Source organism: Pristis pectinata, chromosome 18 (genome assembly GCF_009764475.1).
Source record: "Pristis pectinata isolate sPriPec2 chromosome 18, sPriPec2.1.pri, whole genome shotgun sequence".
NCBI classification, from domain to species: Eukaryota; Metazoa; Chordata; class Chondrichthyes; order Rhinopristiformes; family Pristidae; genus Pristis; species Pristis pectinata.
In genome coordinates this window covers 19,431,751-19,453,001 of record NC_067422.1, presented here as the reverse complement: position 1 = coordinate 19,453,001, position 21,251 = coordinate 19,431,751, and the positions used below count along the sequence as shown (strand labels likewise).

Below are 21,251 nucleotides of genomic sequence, written 5' to 3'. Positions count from 1 at the left end.
ATTTTACCAATTCCGTTCCCTTGTAGAGTTGCAATGCACTTACTTCATTAACTTAAAGTTAATAATTTTACACACTATTAAATACACATGAAGAAGCAACCTTCAGAAAAATAACCAAATCTGCTTGCAGCCAAGGAATGGTTCAATCTCGGCGACAGATCTTGAAACCCACCACAAAAGTGGTTTAATCACAGGAACAGAGATATTTTAGAAGATACTAAATCATCTCAGTGCAGCTGTAGCACTGGTTGTTTGCTTGATATTTTGACTAATCCCTGTAGCCATATGAAAACAGCACTCCCTAATCCAGATACGTAACAAGATTTGAGATGCTGTCTCAATTAATTTATAGATGCAGAGAGAAACTAATCTGAAAAGGTGACAGGATAGTACAAATACCTTAAGCAGTTTTAGCAGTGTGAATTTGCAAGCTTCTCAAAGTATCTCAGATAAATTTTCTGCAACTTAGGAGAACACAAAATTCAGAATGGGTTATTCAGCAATTGAAAAAGAATGCTTAATGTCAGGTCTCACCTCTCCAACAGAAGGATGATTAAGTGTTACATACAGAAGGTTGACCCCTTTCATTCACCAGGTGACCTTTGTTAACCTTCAGTTTTATTGCTAAGTTCCAATTGTTTTGTTTTATTAATCTTTATTTTGTAAATGTTATATGAATTGTTTGATGTCAAAGCTTTCCTGTCAATTTTTTTTTGAAAAACGAGGAAGATATTTTGAGTTAACACTGTGCATTCAGTAGCAATCTTCAGCTCTTACTATACCAGTTATAAGATCACTGCCTTTAAAAATGAAAAAGGAGCAAATGGGACATTTCTCCAGGGATTTCAAAGCATGATTAAATTACAGCCAACCAAAGATAGATTACAAGCATTAGATGACACGGCATCTAACTTGTTTGAAATGTTTAACCTTTCCAATGACATTCCAACTATCAAGACTTGGCAGGGCTCATAAGAACACTTGCAGTGCATCCTCATTGTCAGAGCAATGGCTGCACAAGCTAACTGTACATTAAATGTTAGCCAGTTTGACAATATAGTTTCAAATACTTCACTGCTTTCAAATCTGTTATCATTCTAAAGAACAAGAGTACAACTTATAATTTCAACATTAACTCCAGTTGTAGGCTATGTGAATGATGCTGGAAGCATTTATAATAGGGAGTCAACACCATAAAAGTGCCTTGCTAAACTTGGGGGTAATCAGAGTAATTTATGTAAATGTTTCATCCATGCAGTAGGATGTTGTAGACCATTTTTAAGAGGTAGTTCACATTAAAACAAAAGTTCTTCTGCTACTAACTTGGCACCAAATAATGCAAAGTTAATGATGATCCAGTTTAAATAAATTGATTTACGAGGATGATTCCCAGAATGAAAGGGCTTACATATGATGAACGATTGTCGGCTCTTGGGCTGTACTGATTGGAGTACAGAATAATGAGAGGGGACCTCAGAGACGTTTAGAATGTTGAAAGGACAGGACAGAGTAGATGTGGCAAAGTTGTTTCCCTTGGTGGGTGAGTCCAGGACTAGAGAGCAGTCTTAGAATTAGAGGGTACCCATTTAGAACAGAAATGAGGAGAAATTTCTTTAGCCAGAGAGTTGTGGATTTATGGAATTAGTTGCCACATACAGCTGTGGAGGCCCGATCATTGGGGGTGTTTAAAGGAGGAGATTAATAGTTATCTAATTAGTCAAGGTATCAAGGTATATGGGGAAAAAGGCTGGGAACTCGGGCTAGATGGGAGAATAGTTTAGCTCACGGTGAGGTAGCAGAACAGACACAATGGGCCAAATGGCCTACTTCTGCTCCTTTTTCTTGTGAAACCTGTAACCTATGATGTCTGCAGTATAATAAAGGAATTAGCGCCAAAAGAATGCAGACAAAATTGAATACATGTTGAGAATAATTCACATGCATGATCATTATTAAAATTTTAATCAAACCAACTTACCAGAAATGATTCAATAAGTTATGCTTTACACTCAAATCACAGAATCCTGCCACATCAGTTTAGATTGAAGTCAACTAAAGATGCTGGAAGTGTAACAATGGCATTCAGACACTCTACATTATTATAGTGGAGGTGGAAGGCACAAAACAGCTCTTTCCAGTTTAACATCTTAGGTTTAAGAATTATTAATCATCATAGGCCAAGGCAATGACTCTACTTTCATGATGAATGATGTACATCTGCCTTAAAAAAAATCTGCACATGAAGACCAAACAGGCTGTGGCAAACAGTCTCCAGCAGAGTGAAGAATCCACAGAGAAAGCAAAAAAAGTATTTCGTAAATAACTATCATTTTATGTAGAAAATAAAAAACAAAGGGATAAACTTCTAGTTTAATACCCTGGATTTAAAAATCAAACTAAACAAAAAAAAGGTTGAAATTCTCCCCAAATTATATCTTTACTGAATTATATCTACACAAATTTACTGAAAACAATAAAATTATATCTTTACTGAATGCTGAATTATATCTACACAAATTTACTGAAAACAATAAAATTTTGGAAAATGACAAAATGGCACATTTTTAATCTCATTTTGAAAGCAATCCAATTTGAATGTTATTCTTAAAAAGGTACTAAACAAAATAATAATAGTTTTCAGGTTGCCCAAGTGATTATAACTTTATGACTTAACATTTTGAATGGTCCTTACAGCCAGATTAATACCAAAGACCTGAGACTCAAATTACTAATTCATTGTGGACAGCAAGAATAAAGATTGCAACAATGAAGCTAGTGAAGAAGCAAAGCATCATTGATGGCATCATTATACTTAATGCTAGAAATGTTGTCAATTTAAATTGGTAATGACAATTCACACTAATAAATTTTGCTGCTGTAGTAAAAAATTCATACAAAAACAAAAGCATGGGTTTGACCAATAACAAATAGTCTATAGGTGTGTGTCCTCCCAACATTCACATTCTGTTTTATGGGAAATCTATCCATTTTGTTGTTGCTTTCAGCTCCAAAACTCATGAAACTAAAGCGTCATAGACCTTCCCATTAAAAGGACAATGGGTGGTATTCAGGAGCCATACAATTTCAAGCTCATCAGATCATACGAATAATTGTAAAACCAAATTCCCTGAAGTAATTTGGTTTTTACACTTAGGTAAAACTCAGAATGCATCAAGAACTTGTATCCACTGAACATACATTTATTTCAGGTCAAACTCACTATTGCAAAGTTAATATTTCAAATGTTAAGGATGTACAGCTTATCACCAACTAGTATTATTGATTAAGCAATGAACAGCTGGATGGCAATCACTTAAGTTTCAATCCAGACAACTGACTTTAAATTGTGATCACTTACTAAAGAACATATCATGGCACATAACAAATACACAAATCCACATCACCAGATGTATCACAGTCTGTGATACTGGTTAGCAAGGATATTTAAAAAAAGAGCAAATCAAGTATTTTAGTTCATTCCTAGGAGGGGTAAAAATGAAAAGTAGGGAAATTTAGCTAAACCTCTACTAATCCTTAGTTAGACAATATTATGCATTCCATAAGGAGAATATAGATAGAGGATTTACAATGATACCAGAATGTGCGGGCATTCATCAGGAAAGTACAGCCCCTGCAGGGTAATCCAAGAGATCTTTAAAATGTGAGTTTTGGTAAAGTGGACATGGAATGCTTCCACTCGTGGGGAAAAGCTTAACTACAGAACATCATTAAAATATAGGTCATTAAGGAATCAATAGGGAATTCAGAAGAAGCTTCTTTATTCACATTCTCACCACTCTTTGGAACTTGCTTCCAGAGGAGCAACGAACACAAAATGCTGGAGGAACTCAGTAGGTCAGGGAACATCTATGGAGGGAAATAAACAGTTGATGTTTCGGGTCAAGACCCTTCATCAGGACTGTGATCACAGAGGGGGAGCAGTGAGAGAGAGCCTCGCATAACTCCCAAAAAAAAAAAGGAAACTTCTTCAGGGCAATCATACCTCAAAAAGACTTCATAGTGGTAGAGATCACAGAGGGGGAATACTTTTCTGGCATCTGCAAAAATATCCTGAATCTCTGTTTTGCTTCCAGAGGAAGAGAGAGAAACGAGTAGTACAGATATATTTAAGGGGAGGCTGGACAAACACACAAGCAAAAAGGAAATTAGGCTAAGATATTAAGTGAGGAAGGATGAAAGGCACAAATGACATTCAAATTCATTTCTTACATGGTGATCACTCAAATCCCTAGAGGTTATCTGGAGAAAATACAGAATGGAGGCTAGACCTCTCCCCATATGAAAAATCTAAGGTAGAGCAATTCCAAGCTATTCCTACATACCTCCAAGTAGCTCAGGTATATAACACCAGTAGAAGCAGGAAACCAATCACCTCTGAGAATGGGTGCCACTTATTTGTACAGGAGATCTGAAAAACAACAAAAATTAGCTTAAAGATAATTTTTCCATTTGAGTGGTACAACATTTAGTAAATAATTGATAAGTTAATCCAAAACTCAAATCTTTAAAAAAAAAAGCTGTATTGAATAATTTTGCACATTTGCCCAGAGATGCTGTGAACTGAAAATAGGAAACTTCTGTCATAGATCAAATTTTCAGCTTTTTAAAAACCATTTCATGCAGAGATTCTTCTGCAATGTCTTCCCTCCTCTGTTGATTCTGTGCAATACCTGCTTGGATCCCAGTAGTTCCTCAACAAAATGCCATTTTCTGGAGCCTTTGGGGAGGCACCTCAAACAATAACCAGATTTTTCCCCACATCTCTCGACATTTAGTTCGATGCCAAAGAAAAATTGTGCATGAATGCTATTATAGCAAAACATCTGCAATGAAAAAGATTGGTCATTATGTTCAGCAGTGGGTCACTGTAAGAAGTGGTTGGAAGCCAGATGACAGGGCAGGAATTTTAGCAGTCAATCTTGCTGAGTGGAGCAAAATGTTTCAAAGGAAGGGACAGAGTAAGTGGGCTCCCCATTTGCACCACCTTCTGAGTAGGTGTCTATTTGCTCAAGGATACAGAATCTCTATCCTACTTTCCATCTCTTTCACCACATTCTCCTATGCAACATCTGAAATTTCAAACAAACCCCCACCCCACTTCCCAACCTTCTCCAACAGTAGTTGAATCAGATTCACTTCTTACATGACTGCCCACATATCAGCCACCACATAGCATAGCTTTAGTACAAGCTTATTACTCAACACTCCAGCTGATGTCTTCAGCCAATAGATGAAACAATATCGCTTGGCTGGCAGAGAGAGGGACACTCCCAGTCAGATCCTTCCTGCATGGTCAGAACATCACTCCCAGCACATGCTGCCCCCGGGAGGACTGCGCTGGGGACGAGACAGTCGCCCACCTCTTTGCAGGCTGTGGGTTTGCGAGGGGGGTGTGGCGAAAGGTACAAGGGTCCTTGTCACAGTTCATCCCCAGCAGCTGCGTAACAGAGGATTCTCTGATCTATGGGCTGTTCCCAGGCAAACACACACAGAGACGGATATCAACTGCTGCTGGAAGGTTATCAACTCGGTGAAAGACACCCTTTGGTCTGTCTGAAACTTGTTGGTCTCCCAGCACTGCGAGATGTCCATAGGGGAATGCTGCCGACTGGCACATTCCAGGCTGCAGGAGTACATGCTGAGGGACGCACTGAAGCTGGGTGCAGCCAATGCAAAGGCTTGGTGGGGAAGGACTACAGTTTAGGGTTCTTCTGGCACTGGAGAGGGAGGGGCAGAGTCAGGCGAGAAAGCCCCTTAAATATTGTAAATACGGGATTGGGTAGCCCCCACAGAGCCCCCAGTGGCATCGGTGCTTGTTTTTTTATATATAAGGCAACACTAATGATGGATCCGTACACGAATATAAAGATTTGCACTGTTTTATTGTTGTATATAGTTTTTTTTATGATGAATAAATTTTATTTTGAATAAAAAATATTGGTAATAGCAGATTAGTAAAGATGACATACTGTCTGCAAACAAAAATATCAGTGGGCTTCATTAATTATGCATCACAGTCCTATTACAGATTTTCAGGAACCATCAGATTTAGCCTTTATGAACTATGGAGTAAGGCACATAATTTTATTATGCACCAATTGTTATTGCAGACTTTACATGCAACTACAAATCATGGTGCAATATATTTTTGATAACAGACATGTGATGCCATGTAAATCATGTATTTGGTGCATTAGGACTTTAGATACCCACTTCCTTCACCTTTAACTTCTAATTTTATCCTTTGTCGCAATTTCACTACCCTGTGACTTTCCAGCCTCTGGCCCCAAACAATCAAATCATAAAAGCATCAGCTCACTCCCCTGATACTAAATCTAAAGGCCAAGATAATGCCAAGTGCTTGCAATGTTTTCACATATTCAAATCTTTGGCCAAATGGCTTCAGCCTTCAACACTCCCTACCCCTCTTTCAGAATTCTCACTCCAGCAATCCCCTCCATCTGGGCCTTGAGTTCTTCATGGCTCTCACATTAGCTGGTACTAACACTTTTTTTCCTCCAATTACTGATCCCTCCAACTCTATATTTTCTCTTCAAAAGCAACACCTGGTTCCCCATTCCTTGGATTTTGTATTGGCCTCCCACATGGATGCTCATTTTTCCTGTGTACAAAATCAGATTTCTACCCCACACAGTATCAGAACCATTCTTAATAGGTCATGTATGATAACCTGTATGACTTGTACTTCTCAATCTTCCTATAGCCTTTGAAACAATGACATCACCCATCTGTAATATCTTACTGGATGGGACCATTCACCTGGATTCTTATTTCTCCAAATGGTCATAACCTCACCCACTTCTCATTTAGATTGTGTCCCTTGAAAACATCATCCAAGAACAAGTTAATTGACACTTATATATTGAAAACACCCAAGTCTACTTCATCACTAATGACATCTTTACTGCTTCTAAATTGTTAGACCATCTCTCCAATACAAAAGGTTCATTCCAGCAACTATTTGGAAAACCAGAACAGTGGTCTTCACATTCAGTCAAATTCTGTTCCCCAACCAGTGTCTCCACTCTCTCCAAGAACTGTCTGAAACTTAACAATACTCCACATTGGTGCTAGATCAGATACCAGAATAAGGCCACCATCATCAAAATGACATAGTACCATCTCCATGACATGGCCAGACTCTGTAATTCTGTTGAACCCCTCTGAACATTTATTCCTGGTTGCCCTCCCCAATTCTATTGCCCATATATTTGATGTTGTCAATAAATCTGCTGCCACTGCCTTAACTCTTGTGTGATTCTATTATGATTTTCTAACCTGCTACTCTTTCCTTAATAATGGATTCCAGAATTTTCCCAATAACAGTCGTTAGGCCAACTGGGCTATAGTTTTCTTCCCTTCTTGAATAGGGGATAACTGGAGGGATCTTGCAGAATCTACAGAATTTTGTAAGATTAAAACCAATGCATTCACTCTGCAGCCACTTCTTTTGAGACTCTAGCAAGCAGGCCACAAGTTTCAGGGGACTTTTTTTTTTGCTTTTAGTCACTTTAATTTGCCTGGCATCTTTTCCTTGGTGGCAATCATCAAGTCCTTCCCTTCCATTTGTCCCTCAGGTTTCTACTAATATTGGGATGCTTCTATTATCCCCAGATACAAAATATTGTTAATTCCTCCAAGAGACCCATGCTTACCCCAGCTACCACCTTCCTTAACTAATATTTGCAAAGGTTCTTACTCCATTGTTAAATCATCTTTTGTTGGTATCTAGAACTTCAATCTTCCAGCCTGCTTCACGATTTGTCTGTTTTTTTTAAGACCACAAGACATAGGGGCAGATTTAGGCCATTTGGCCCATTGAGTCTGCTCTGCCATTTGATCATGGCTGATTTATTTTTCTCTCTCCTTCTCCCTGTAACCTTTGACACCCTTACTAATCAAGAGCCTATCAGCTGCCACTTTAAATATAGCCAATGACTTGGCCTCCACAGCCATCAGTGGCAATGAATTCCACAGATTCACCACCTTCTGTTTAAAGAAATTCCTCCTCGTCCTTCTATTCTAAAGAGACGTCCTTCTATTCTGAGGCTGTGCCCTCTGGTCCTAGACTCTCCCACTGCTGGGAGCATCCTCTCTATCCAGGCTTTTCCATATTCAGTAGGTTTCAATGATATTCTCTTCCCCCCCCCCCCCCCCCCCATCCTTCTAAACACCAGTGAGTACAAGCCCAGAACCATCAAATGCTCCTCATACATTAACCTTTTCATTCCTGCAATCATTCTTGTAAACCTCCTCTGGACCCTCTCCAATGCCAGCATATCCTTCCTTAGATATGGGGCCCAAAAACTGCTCACAATACTCCAAATGTGGTCTGACCAACCCCTCAAAGCCTCAGCATTACATCCTTGCTTTTATATTTTAGTCCTCTCGAAATGAATGCTAACGGTGCATTTGCCTTCCTTACTACTGACTCAACCTGCAAATTAACCTTTAGGGAATCCTGCACTAGGACTCCCAAGTCCCTTTGCACCTCCAATTTCTGGATTTGGTCCATCTAGAAAATAGTCTATGCCTTTATTTCTCCCACTGAAGTGCATGACCATGCACTTCCCTACACTGTAATCCATCTGTCACTTTTGCCCATTCTCCCACAGTGCCCAAGTCCTTCTGCAGACTCCCTGCTTCCTCCACACTACCTACCCCTCCACTATCTTTGTATCATCTGCAAACTTGGCCACAAAGCCATCAATTCCATCATCCAGATCATTAACATATAATGCAAAAAGTAGTGGACCCAACACTGACCCCTGGGGAACACCAATAGTTACCAGCAGCCAATGAGAAAAGGCCCCCTTTATTCCCAGTCTTTGCCTTCTGCCAGTTAGCTAATCTTCTATCCATGCTAGTACCTTTTCTGTAATATCATGGGCTCTTATCTGGTTTAGCAGCCTCATGTGCAGCACCTTGTCAAAGGGCTTCTGAAAATCAAGTAAACAACATCCACAGATTCTCTTTTGTCCATCCTGCCTGTTACTTCCTCAAAGAATTCCAACAGATTTGAGAGGCAAAATTTCCCCTTACGGAAACCATGCTGACTTCAGCCAATTTTATCATGTCCTTCCAAGTACCCTGAAACCTCATCCTTAATAATGGACCCCAATATCTTGCCAACCACTGAGGTCATGCTATCTGGTCTATAATTTCCTGTCTTTTGCCTCCCTCCCTTCTTAAAGAGTAGAGTGACATGTGATTTTTCAGTCATCTGGAACCATTCCTGCCTAGTGATTCTTGAAAGATCATTATGAATGCCTCCACCAACTACCTCTTTCAGAACCCTGGGGTATAGTCCATCCAGTCCAAGTGACTTACCCACTTTCAGACCTTCTCCTTAGGAATAGCAACCACACTCACTTCTGCCCTTGACTGTCTCGAATTTCTGGCATGTTGCTGGTGTCTTTCACGGTGAAGACCAGTGCAAAATACTTAATTAGTTCATCTTTGTTCCCCATTACTACCTCTCCAGTGTCATTTTCCAGCAGTTCAATATCCACTCTTGTCCCTCTATATCTGGGGGGAAAAAAAACTTTTGGTATCCTCTTTTATATTATTGGCTAGTTTACCTTCATATTTCATCTTTTCTTCCCTTATTGTTTTTCTTAAGTTTCTTTCAATTTGATACCACTTCAACATTTCCATAGGTTGCTATGAATAGATAAGCTTTTTCAGAGTCTTATATCTTCTACAGAGAAATACCTTGAGAATTATTTCTTAATTGTCCTCTGCTACCATCTTGCTTTTTAATCTAAGATTAAGATTTCTTTATTAGTCACATGTATAATCAAAACACAGTGAAATTAATCTTTGTGTAGAGTGTGCTGGGGGCAGCCCACAAGTGTCACCACACTTCTGATGCCAACATAGCATGGCCACAACTCTTAACCCGTATGTCTTTGGAATGTGGGAGGAAACCAGAGGACTGAGGAAACCCATACAGTCACGGGGAGAATGTACAAACTCCTTACATACAGCAGCTGGAATTGAACCCGGGTCGCTGGCACTGTAATAGCATTATGCTAACTGCTACACTACCATGCCGCCCTCTATTTTCCCCCCAATTCATCTTAACCAACTTTGGCTTCATTTAAGAGACAACTTTCAGACTTAAGTTTTTCCAATCTCAAACTAAATATAAAATTCTATAATGCTTCCCCAGAAAGTCATCAATTAATCCCACCTCATTTCACATGATCAGACCTAAAATTCCTCACTGATTTCACAAGATTGTGTTCTAAGAAACTGTGTGAAATACAATCTTATGGACTCTTCTTCAAAGTTACCTTTGCCAATTTGTTTTGTCCAATTAATCCAAAGAAAAAGTTCTTTTGAATAGGAAGTCCCTCAGTGTTGAGGCCGCCTCATTTCCATTCCACTTCCGTAGGTCCAGGAGGTGGCTGATGAAGCTAATGTGGGACCTGAAGACATTGTTCTGGTGGGGCAGAGCATGGGATGCTCTGATGGGTTGAGCAGGTGGGCATCTTGGGAGATGGCTTTCCTTCTACCATTTTGAGTTTCTGTGAACTCCCAACAATGAATGAGAGTCCTTCACTACCACCCCAAATGGTCCTGCTCCATTTTAAATGGACATGGACCAAGGGTTCCCACAAGGGGATGTTACACTTTTAAGAAAGTTTCAGATTATCTTTGAATGTGTTCCTCAGATTATCTTGTATAGTGATGGAACTCAGTAAGGCATCCAATTCCAGCATCTGCAGTCTTGTGTCTTTACAGATGGACTATCCAATTCTGAGACAGACAGAAAGCGAGGTACCTCACATGATGGGATACAGTTTGCTTCAGTCCTGTGAGTGCCCTCCCAGAATACTTTTTCTTGCTACATTGATAAATGTATTGGTGCTGCCTCCTACACTTTACAGATTGGAAAATCAAGTTATTTTTGCTGCCATTTTCTACCCTGCGCTCACCTTAACACGATTCATCTGCCTCTTCCCTTCCTAGATTTCTGTTACTATCTAGGACATAGGCTTGTGACAAAGATCCATTCCAAACTACTTATCCATCTCAACGATACTTCCTACCGCCCTGCCTCCTGTGAGAACTCCAGTCCATTTTCACAGTTCCTTCTGCCTCAGTCATATTTGCTCTGATTGAGACTTTCCATACAGATGCCTCTTGCTGTGCCAATCATGATAGCTTCCCCTCTATTATAATTGGCACAGCCCTTATGCATTTCCTACACCTCTGCACAAGCAGAGCAAGAACAATTCACCTGGTCCTCACCTCCCACCGGCCTTCACATTCAATGGATCATCCTTTGCAACTTTTGCCACCTTCCACCCGCATTTCTCTTCCCCCTCCCCACCAGACAAAAACAAAACCAGCATTTCCGAAAGGATCATTCCCTTTGAACTCCCTGGTCCTCATGCATCTCCACCAATCACTCCATTTCCCATGGAAGTAAAGGAGATGCAATGCTGATCTTTTTATTTCTTCCCTTCTCACAGTTCAGAGACCCATACAGTTCTTCCAAGTAAAGCAGCAATTCATGTACATTTGATCCAATTCAGTGAACTGCATCTGGTGTTCACAATATGGTTCCCCTCTAAATTAGAGTTAGCAAATGCATATTGGTCAATTATCAGCTTTGCAAAGCACCTACATTCAGTCTGCAAAGGCCACTTAAGCTTCCCGTTGCCGGCCACTTTAATTCTCCATCTCATTACCACTCTGACCCATCTATGGTCTCAAGAATTGGACCACATCTGTCTGGGCACACTGCAGTGTTCCAGGCTCCATATTGATTGTACAACTTCAGTAACTCATTTTGTTTTAAATCTGTATCAGAGCTGGCCATTTCTGTGGCATCATCCATCTGTGACACTGGCTCGGTTTTTCCTCTCTCCATTAGCACAGCCTGACCTGCCAAATACATCCAGCTTTTCACAACTCCCACATTCCTTCATTTGTGTTCTCATTCTCCAACTGCCTTCACTTCATAGCTTGTGCTCTCACACAGTCCTAATCAGAGATACTCCATTTGTCCAATCCATCCCTCCTCATTCTCTCAGCAATTTAAAACTAACTCTCCTCCCCCTACCCCCAAAAAGTCCTGAAACATTAACTGTTTTTCTTTCCACAGATGCTACTAGACCCACTGAGTGGCTTTTAGCATCTGCCGTTCATTTGATTTTCACAAAACTAAGGTCTGTGGGCCAGTAATTTCCCTAATTTGTGCTCTCCACAACATTGTTTCTTCCTCGAAACACCCAATTAGAGATTTGGCACTTAATCTTTTGATGTTGATTTGACTACCCATTAACGTTGATTAAACTAACAATACGTATCCATAGTGAGAAGTGCCACCCTCACTAACATGGAGCCAAAACTGGAAAGTAACCCATTTAATCTGGTACACAAAGCCTTTGTGACCACAGTTCTTTTGTGTGCCATTCCCTCCTTTAACAGTAATTCACCCATTAACAACAGAACACAATAAGTTTGAATTTTAAATGCAACATGTTTTAAATGAATTTCTGAAGAGGATACTAGAAGAGGGTCCCATTCAAACAATATTGTTAACTTCCACCAATTCCACTCAGATCAAGCAATTTTGAACAATTTTACCCAGATTGCCAAATGATTCCATGTAGATGTTCTAAAGGCAATAGTGAATATCACAAAACATAAACCAGAACGAAAATTAAGAGTCGTAAACCACAAGTTACTTGGTTTAAAATCATTTGGCAAATCTTTAGTCAGTATGTACCTTATTAATTTGACAGTTTACCAACTTCTGTTCTACTTCCAAAATTAAGAATCACTATAGTAACAATTTCTAATGCTTGCTCAAATGTATCACCTAATTCATTCAGAAACAATGCTATATTCCCGAGTCAATCAATAAACAAGTTACAACTGTTAATTCTATAACCATAGAAGCTTTTGTTTACACATCAGAGGAAATAGATGGAACCAGAATGGAGGTTAGGGAGATGAAGTGACACTGTTATAAATGAAAGATTTTAAGCAAATTTTAATTACAAATTGTAGAGCAATGCAAAATGATGATGCATAGAATGACATATACTTTTCCACTCTCAATCTTGGCTGCAGCATGTAAAACTTTTCATTTTCCTTGGTTTATAAAATGCATATGCCATTACTGTTCCATATTTTATGCTATTATCCAGTTAATTGTAGTTTAATCTCACTTGGTTTTTAAAAATTGAGTCATTGTGACATGGAGTCAAAAATGCAGCAAGGAAACAAGTCCTTCAGCCCACCAAGTCTACACCAGCCATTCATTTAAACTAATCCCATGTTTATCCTATACTTTTTATTCTCCCCATATTGTCATCAACTCCCACCAGATTCTACCACTCACCTACACTAGGGGCAATTTACAGTGGCCAATTAATCCCCCAATTCACAAGTATTGCATGATAAAATCAGGTTCAGCTAATTTTTTCTACCACTATTGGCTGCTTAATATCAGACTTGCATACCCTTCCAGCAATGGCACTGCTGAGCCAAGTGACAGTACACAAGAACAGGAGTAGGAGAAATGGCACCTGGCCTTTTGAGTGTGCTCTGCCAATCAAGTATATTATGGAAATACTAATGAATATTGAATCTAAACATTTTTACATTCCTGAAGAACAGGAAGGAACATTCATGCACACCATTAAGAAATCTCCCCACCTTGATAGAAAGAAACAATATATTCTATAGGAGATAAAACATCACTTAAAAAAATTATCAGCCTTATCCAAGATATAGCACTCACAGATTTAGAAGATCACGTATTCAGCCACACTCCTTGAAGAGTAACAATCTAGGCTGGTGTTTCACTGCAATAACAAGGAATTTTACATTCTTAGACATGTTATTCTTTGATGTCAAACCAGAAGCCCATTTGCCCTCAATGAAGGAAATACTGCAGACACCGAATACAGAAAAGATTGGAAGTATTCAAGGGAAGCAGGCTTAACCTTGATTTGAATCTCTCTCCTGCCCTCCCCCACCCAATGAAACATGCCCTATTGAGTATTCCCAGCATTTTTCTTTTTAATTCCATTTGCATTCCTCAGATGGGTGAAAACTATTTCCCCTGATGCACTTGCCATCATTTATCCTTCATGGCAATGAAAAAATGCCAGTGTCGCCATGTTTCTATTCCACCAAGGCACTGCACATTTTGGTCATTCAAGCTTGCAGAGATCTAACTCAAGCTAGCATTTGTAAGCTTCTTGTTCTTCAACATTAGGATGTCTGGTAACTCAGCAAGTATTGTGTGTTAGTTTCACCACTGCAGCCTGGATATCAATCACTGAACCAGTGCAGGAACCTCAAACTCCAGCACGATTTACATCATATGCAAATCAAGTTTCCCCAATCTTAGACACTAGCTTGAAAAAAAATTAATCTACCTCACACAGCCCCCACCCACATGACTGCCAAGATCAGACTGAAATAACAAGCATGGTGTGTTTATGATAAATCTGTCCATTCAAGGACAATGTTTCAATTCAGTATCTTGAAATCAGATTACTCATGACTAGCAATTAAAAGGCTTATTTTGGGGGAATAAAACTGCATCAGTTTAGCACTTAAATGTCTCATTTTGAAAGGATCACATTGACCAACTACACTGGTTCACAGAAGATTATATGAATAAACTGCAACAGATATACTTAGCATTAGACTGTGACCTGGTCAGTACAATATGCATCCAGTTTTGTATTTTTGCTAAGTAGATAGAACTGGAGCAAAGGAATTTTTATTCTTGTAGGTCTAGTCTCCGAGCGACAGAGAGAGGACAAAAAGGTCAAGAATGCCAGTTACCCAAACTATCCTCCAAACGGACAAGTCAGTACGCACGTACTCCATAATTGCTATAGAATCAAGCCAATCCGCAACTAAACAGTAGAGACTGTTTTTACAGCGTAACCACGGGGACTATCTCAGTCTTACATTGAGAAAATCCTTCAGCCAATTAGACCTAACGATGTAAATGTCGCCTGATTGTTACAAATCCTATTTTCTTTAGGTTTGATCAACAAGTTATACTGGTGTAACTTAAATATGGAACTCCTTTTCTTCGCATGTTAACACAGCACTTCAGCACGAATAGTCAAAGCAGTCAAATTATCTCCGAAGCGGGGTGCGAGAGGTACGATGTGTGTTGTGTGTGGAGATATGTATATCCACACACACATAAAATGAAGCAGCTTTAGAAAATATTTTATTCAGCTGCTCAGCAACCTTCCCCCCGCCCCCCCCCCCCACTGAAAAACTCCCCAACCCGTTTTCCCAGGTATGTCCGACATCAACAGACTAATAACAAAAGGCATAATTATTGGTTTTATTTCGGCATCCCTGCAAATACTCGGTGCTGGAGCCTGTGGAATGCTGTCCCAGAGCCCGGTGATCAGGTGCCAGAGAGAGCCACTGGAAGAGGAAGTAGGTGTAACAAAGAATCATGCCACTGCAGGAGAACGTGAGCGACGTGACCCAAGAGTGTGGGAGCACCCAGGACGCAACACAATGAGGATTATTGGATGAGAGAAGTGTGGTCAAGGACTCGAACGGATGCCCGATGAGACTGGTGAGAAGGTAGTCCCGGAGTTTTGTTTATTAACAACATTTAGTCACACCCACCCCTGAAAAATCAGCAAGGAAACCAACCTGGAATATTTTAAATCATAAAAGAAAGCCTACCAACGTGGTGGTCCAGCTCCAACACACATGCGTCGAATCTGTCCAGAACAATTAACGTTGGTAAAGTTGAAGTTGATTAGTTATTTAACCCAATTGCCAGACGGGGCGGGGATTTAACATACAAGCAATGACATATAACATCTTTGGAACAACAAAAATTGCTAGATCGAATAAAATGGTAGCCTATCACCTATACACTCTAGGATATAACTCATATTTAGTATCAGTTCGATAACAGATGCCTCTAAGGAATCTCAAACCAGTGCACTCTCCGTAATAAAATGGATCGGATATTTAAATGAAGGTCAAGCAGTTGACAAATTTAATTTGAAATCCTTCTTTTGCGTTAAAGTACTTTGGGCTACTGCCATCAACACGATGAGATTTATTCAGATTGGTTTTGCTTATGGATTTTCAGTGTATCATTGCAAGGAAAAAATACGTGCGTGTAGAGAGAGAGACACAGAGTGAGTGAGTGAGTGTAGGTAAGCAAGTTTGTTGAGAAAGGCATCACGGTTCGAAGCGGGGAACTCCAAAAGGCAGGATGTGTGTAATAACCGCGTGGCAGATGATGAAATTAAATGAAATGGACGGTTTGGGAAATTGCCTCTTCATGCTACCTTTGGTATATTTTCACCATCGCGCCTCCCCAATAAACCCTTAGACCTTTCGCCCTAACTGTTGGCAGACTGTTGTAAACGTGTAGGGCTTTCATTAACATCGTGCCTCCGGCAGCCCATCGCCATTTGTTGTTCGGGCGCACGTTACACGCTTTATCATCACCCTCAATAATACACTTTAGAATTTTCTTCTAAAAGTACACTCTGCATATAATCATTAACAAATACTCCATCGGCTATTTTTAATTTCCTGAACTCACATCCAACCTTAAATTGACTCTTGAACCATACATCTGGGCAGTGTTACCTAATTTTCTGCCATAAGTGAACATAATGTTGTTCCAAGCAAATTATCTTCGACGAAATACTGAGAATAGACTAACATTCAGCATCTCAACAAATGTACACATTTGGTCTCCCTTGGGCAAATATACTTAAAAAAACCACGACTTCATATTCTGAATAAAATTGCAAAAATGATCATTTCAATATATCTCCCACGTCACGCCGCTTAAAATTATATGTAGGTGTTCATAATTTAATTTCGCCATACAAGTTACAAGATTGTAGGTCCTTACCTCGTTGGAATTCCTTATATCACCACGACGTAATTGAGCACAGTCCTGCGATGCTTTGCTCTTATTTAGGTTGGTTTCTATACGTCAGCCGTTGTCTTCCGAGACAGCTCCGCTAGGTCCTGATGACCGCCTTGTTACAGCCTTACAATGTTATGTATGAATACCAATGTCCTTGCATTGAAGCTGGAATCTGGGAAAAACGAACACAAGGCATATATTTCAGTAGATAAGAAGAAAATAAAGTACTTCAGTAAGTGTACTTACTGTATATAAAGTACTTCAGTAACCTAAGAACAACGGATGTTTATATAGTATGTCAACATAGTAAGAAGTCTGAACAGGTGAGAGAATACTTAGGACTTAACTTGCCTAAGACTACAGAGACAGGAATGGAATGGCAGAAATATAAACAGTGACTTCAAAGAGAAAACTCAATATCTGCCGCTATGCCTAACTTTGGGAATTTCAGCGCCCCCCCCCCCCCAAATCCTCTTTATCCCAGGATAAATAAGTTTTTCAAGAACATCATTTGGATCTCGAGATTTACAACTGAGCAATAATTATAAATTTTTCAATCTCTTGTACAGAACCTCGAATGGTCATTAGGACCATCATGGCACTCAATGTTAGTGCTTTTTCCAGGCAACAATACCACCAGACAAATCTTTCCCTTGCCTTTCAGCATTCCAAAGGGATCATTCAATCTGCAACTCCCTGGTTCACTCTTCCATCTCCACCAATACCCTCCCCTCTTCTCAAGTAAACACAGGAGATGTAACACTTGCTCTCTTACCTCTTCCCTACCAAATACTCCTTGATTCACTTGCACTTCTTCCAATTTACAGTACTGCCCAGTCTCCTCCACATCTCCTCAAAACACAGCTTGGGTAATCACTGTGCAGAACACTTCCGTTGTCCACAATAGTGACACTTGCATCATTAGAGACTGCAGATGTTAGGATTAAAGAGAATCCCAAATCATGTTATGGTTACATTAAAAGTAAGGGGATAACTAGGAAGAGGGTAGGACTACTCAAGCATAAAGGAGGGAGGTTATGTTTGCAGTCAGAGGATGTCAGTGAGGTATTAAATGAGGACTTTGCATCAGTATTCACCAAGGAGAAGGACATGGAGGATAGTGACAGCAGTGTGGGGCATGCTAATATGCTAGTGCATTTTGAGATCAGGAAGGAGGTGGTGCTGGGTCTTTTGAAGAGCAGCAAGGTGGATGCCCACAGGGCCTGATGAGATATATCCCAGGTTATTGAAAGTGGCAAGAGAGGAGATTGCTGGGCCCTTGATGAAGATTTTTGTATCCTCACTAGCAACAGACAAGGTCCTGAAGGACTGGAGCACAGCAAATGCTGTTCCTTTGTTCAAGAAGGGAAATAGGGAAAATCCAAGAAATAATAGGCCAGTGAACCTCACCTCAGTGGTAGGGAAGCTATTGGACAGGATTCCTAGTGACAGAATTTACACATTTGGCGAAACATGGCCTGATTAGGGACAGTCAGCATGGTTTTGTACAGGGCAGGCCATGCCTTACAAACTTGATTGAGTTTTTTGAGAAGGTGACAAAGGTGATTCATGACAGTAGAGCAGTGGATGTTATCTACTTGGATTTTAGTAAGACATATGACAAGGTCCCTCATGGTAGGCTGATCCAGGGGATTAAGATGCATGGGATCCACAGTGACTTGATAGTTTGGATTCAGAAATGACTTCCCATGGATGACAGAGGGTAGTGGTGGAAGGGTGTTATTCTGGCTGGAGGTCCATGGCCACAGTGGTGTTCCGCAGGGATTGGTGCTGGGGCCTCTGTTGTGATACATATAAGTGACTTGGATGAAAACATAGATGAGTGGGTTAGTAAGTTTGCGGACGAAACAAAGATAGATGGAGTTGTGGACAGTGTAGAGGGCTGTGAAAAGATACAGCAGAATATAGATCAGTTACAGATAAGGGTGGAGAAATGGCAGATGGAGTTTAATATGAACAAGTGTAAGGTGTTACACTTTGGGAGGTCTAATGTAAGGAGAAAGTATACAGTTAATGGCAGGACCCTTAAAGGAGTGTACAGAGGGATCTTGGGGTCCAAGTCCATCAGCTCATTGAAAGTGGCCACGCAAATAGATAGGGTGGTAGAGAACATGTGGCATGCTTGCCTTCAATATGGTTGAGTTCATTTTCAAATTTGAAAAGGAGAAGCTGATATCAGATGTGTCAATATTTCAGTGGAACAAAGGAAATTACAGTAGCATGAGAGGGAAACTGGCCCAAATTGATTGGAAAAGTAAGCTAGTTGGAGGGACGGCAGAGCAGAAATGGATGGAATTTCTACAAGAAATAAGGAAAATGCAGGGTAGATATATTCCAAGAAAAAAGATTACGAATGGAAAAATGGCACAATTGTGGATAACGAGAGAGGAGAAGGCTAAAATAAAAGCAAAAGGGAGGGCATACAACAAAGCAAAAATTAGTGGAAAAACAGAAGACTGGGAAACTTTTAAAAACTTACAGAAAGAAACTAATGAATTATGAAAGGAAGTTGGCAGATAACATTGAAAACGATACTAAGAGTTTTTTTAAATACATGAAGAGTAAAAGAGAGACACGGGTTGATATAGGACCAATTGAAAACAGTGCGGGAGAGATTATAATGGATAATGGAGAGATGGCAGAGGAACTAAATGAGTATTTTGCATCGGCCTTCACTGTGGAGGACATCAGCAATATACCGGATAGTCAGGGGTCTCAGGGGATAGAACTGAGTTCAGTCAAGATTACTAGAGAGGAGGTGCTAGGGAAGATAAATGGACTAAAGACAGATAAGTCTCCCGGACCGGATGAGATGCACCCCCGGGTTCTGAAGGAGGTGGCTTTAGAGATTGCGGAGGCATGGGTGATAATTTTCCAGGAATCAATAGACTCCAGAATGGTGCCGGAGGACTGGAAGGTCGCAAATGTAGTTCCACTGTATAAGAAAGGTGGGAGGCAGCATAAAGGAAATTACAGACCTATTAGTCTGACATCAGTGGTGGGAAAGTTCTTGGAATCGATCCTCAAGAATGAGGTTATGGAATACCTAGAGGTGCAAGGCAAGATAGGTCCAAGCCAGCATGGTTTCGTGAAGGCAAGATCCTGCTTGACCAACCTATTGGAGTTTTTTGAGGAAATCTCAGGTAGGGTGGATAAGGGAGAGGCTGTGGATGTTGTGTACTTAGACTTTCAAAAGGCCTTCAACAAGGTGCCGCACAAGAGGCTGATTAATAAGATAAGAGCTCATGGAATTACAGGTAGGATATTAGAATGGGTGGAGCATTGGCTGGTAGGCAGAAAGCAAAGGGTGGGAATAAAGGGATCCTGTTCTGGTTACTAGTGGTGTTCCACAGGGGTCGGTGTTAGGGCTGCTTCTTTTTACTTTGTACGTTAATGATTTGGATGATGGAGTAAATGGTTTTGTGGCTAAGTTTGCAGACGACACCAAGATAGGTGGAGGAGTAGGGAGTATTGAACAAACAGGAAGGTTGCAGAGAGACCGAGATAGTTTAGGAGAATGGGCAAAGAAACGGCAGATGAGATTCGATGTTGAGAAATGTGCTGTTGTACACTTTGGAAAAAGAAATAAACAGGCAGATGATTATCTAGATGGGGAGAAAATTCAAAGTACGGAAGTACAAAAGGACTTGGAGGTACTCGTGCAGGATACCCTAAAGGTTAACCACCAGGTCAGATCAGCGGTAAAGAAAGCGAATGCTATGTTGGCATTTATTTCAAGAGGTAAGGTGTATAAAAGTAGGGAAGTGTTGATGAGGCTCTATGGAGCACTGGTGAGGCCTCATTTGGAATACTGTGTACAGTTTTGGGCCCCATATCTTAGAAAGGATGTACTGATGTTGGGAGAGGGTTCAGAAGAGATTTACGAGGATGATTCCCAGAATGAAAGAGCTTACTTATGATGAACATTTGTCGGCTCTTGGACTGTACTCACTGGAGTACAGAAGAATGAGAGGGGACCTCATAGAAACATTTAGAACGTTGAAGGGACTGGACAGAGTAGATGTGGTTAAGCTATTTCCCTTGGTGGGTGAGTCCAGGACTAGAGGGCACAATCTTAGAATTAGAGGGCACCGGTTTAAAGCAGAAATGAGGAGAAATTTCTTTAGCCAGAAGGCAGTGAAATTATGGAATTCTTTGCCATGTACAGCTGTGGAGGCCCAATCATTGGGGGCATTTAAGGAGGAGATAGATAGGTATCTAATTAGTCAAGGTACAAAGAGATATGGGGCTAAGACCGGAAATTGGGGCTAGA

At 40.3% G+C, this 21,251-nt stretch overlaps 1 protein-coding gene across 5 annotated transcripts in view; it reads right to left on the bottom strand.

The window, feature by feature from the left end:
- LOC127579792 (monocarboxylate transporter 4-like) overlaps positions 1 to 17,016 on the bottom strand; it is a 34,917-nt gene extending 17,901 nt beyond the window's left edge. The window contains exons 1-4 of one of the 5 annotated variants that reach the window (XM_052032721.1): positions 16,940 to 16,969; positions 15,709 to 15,779; positions 13,808 to 13,871; positions 4,344 to 4,429 (exon numbers count right to left, since the gene is read on the bottom strand). The gene's annotated coding sequence lies outside the window, so the exon portion shown is untranslated. Of the gene's footprint in view, positions 1 to 3,794; positions 3,870 to 4,343; positions 4,430 to 9,372; positions 9,588 to 13,807; positions 13,872 to 15,708; positions 15,780 to 16,939 lie in introns of those variants that run through there. The other 4 variants (XM_052032720.1, XM_052032722.1, XM_052032723.1 and 1 more) reach the window with 4 other exon arrangements.
- Positions 17,017 to 21,251: the final 4,235 nt, after the last annotated feature.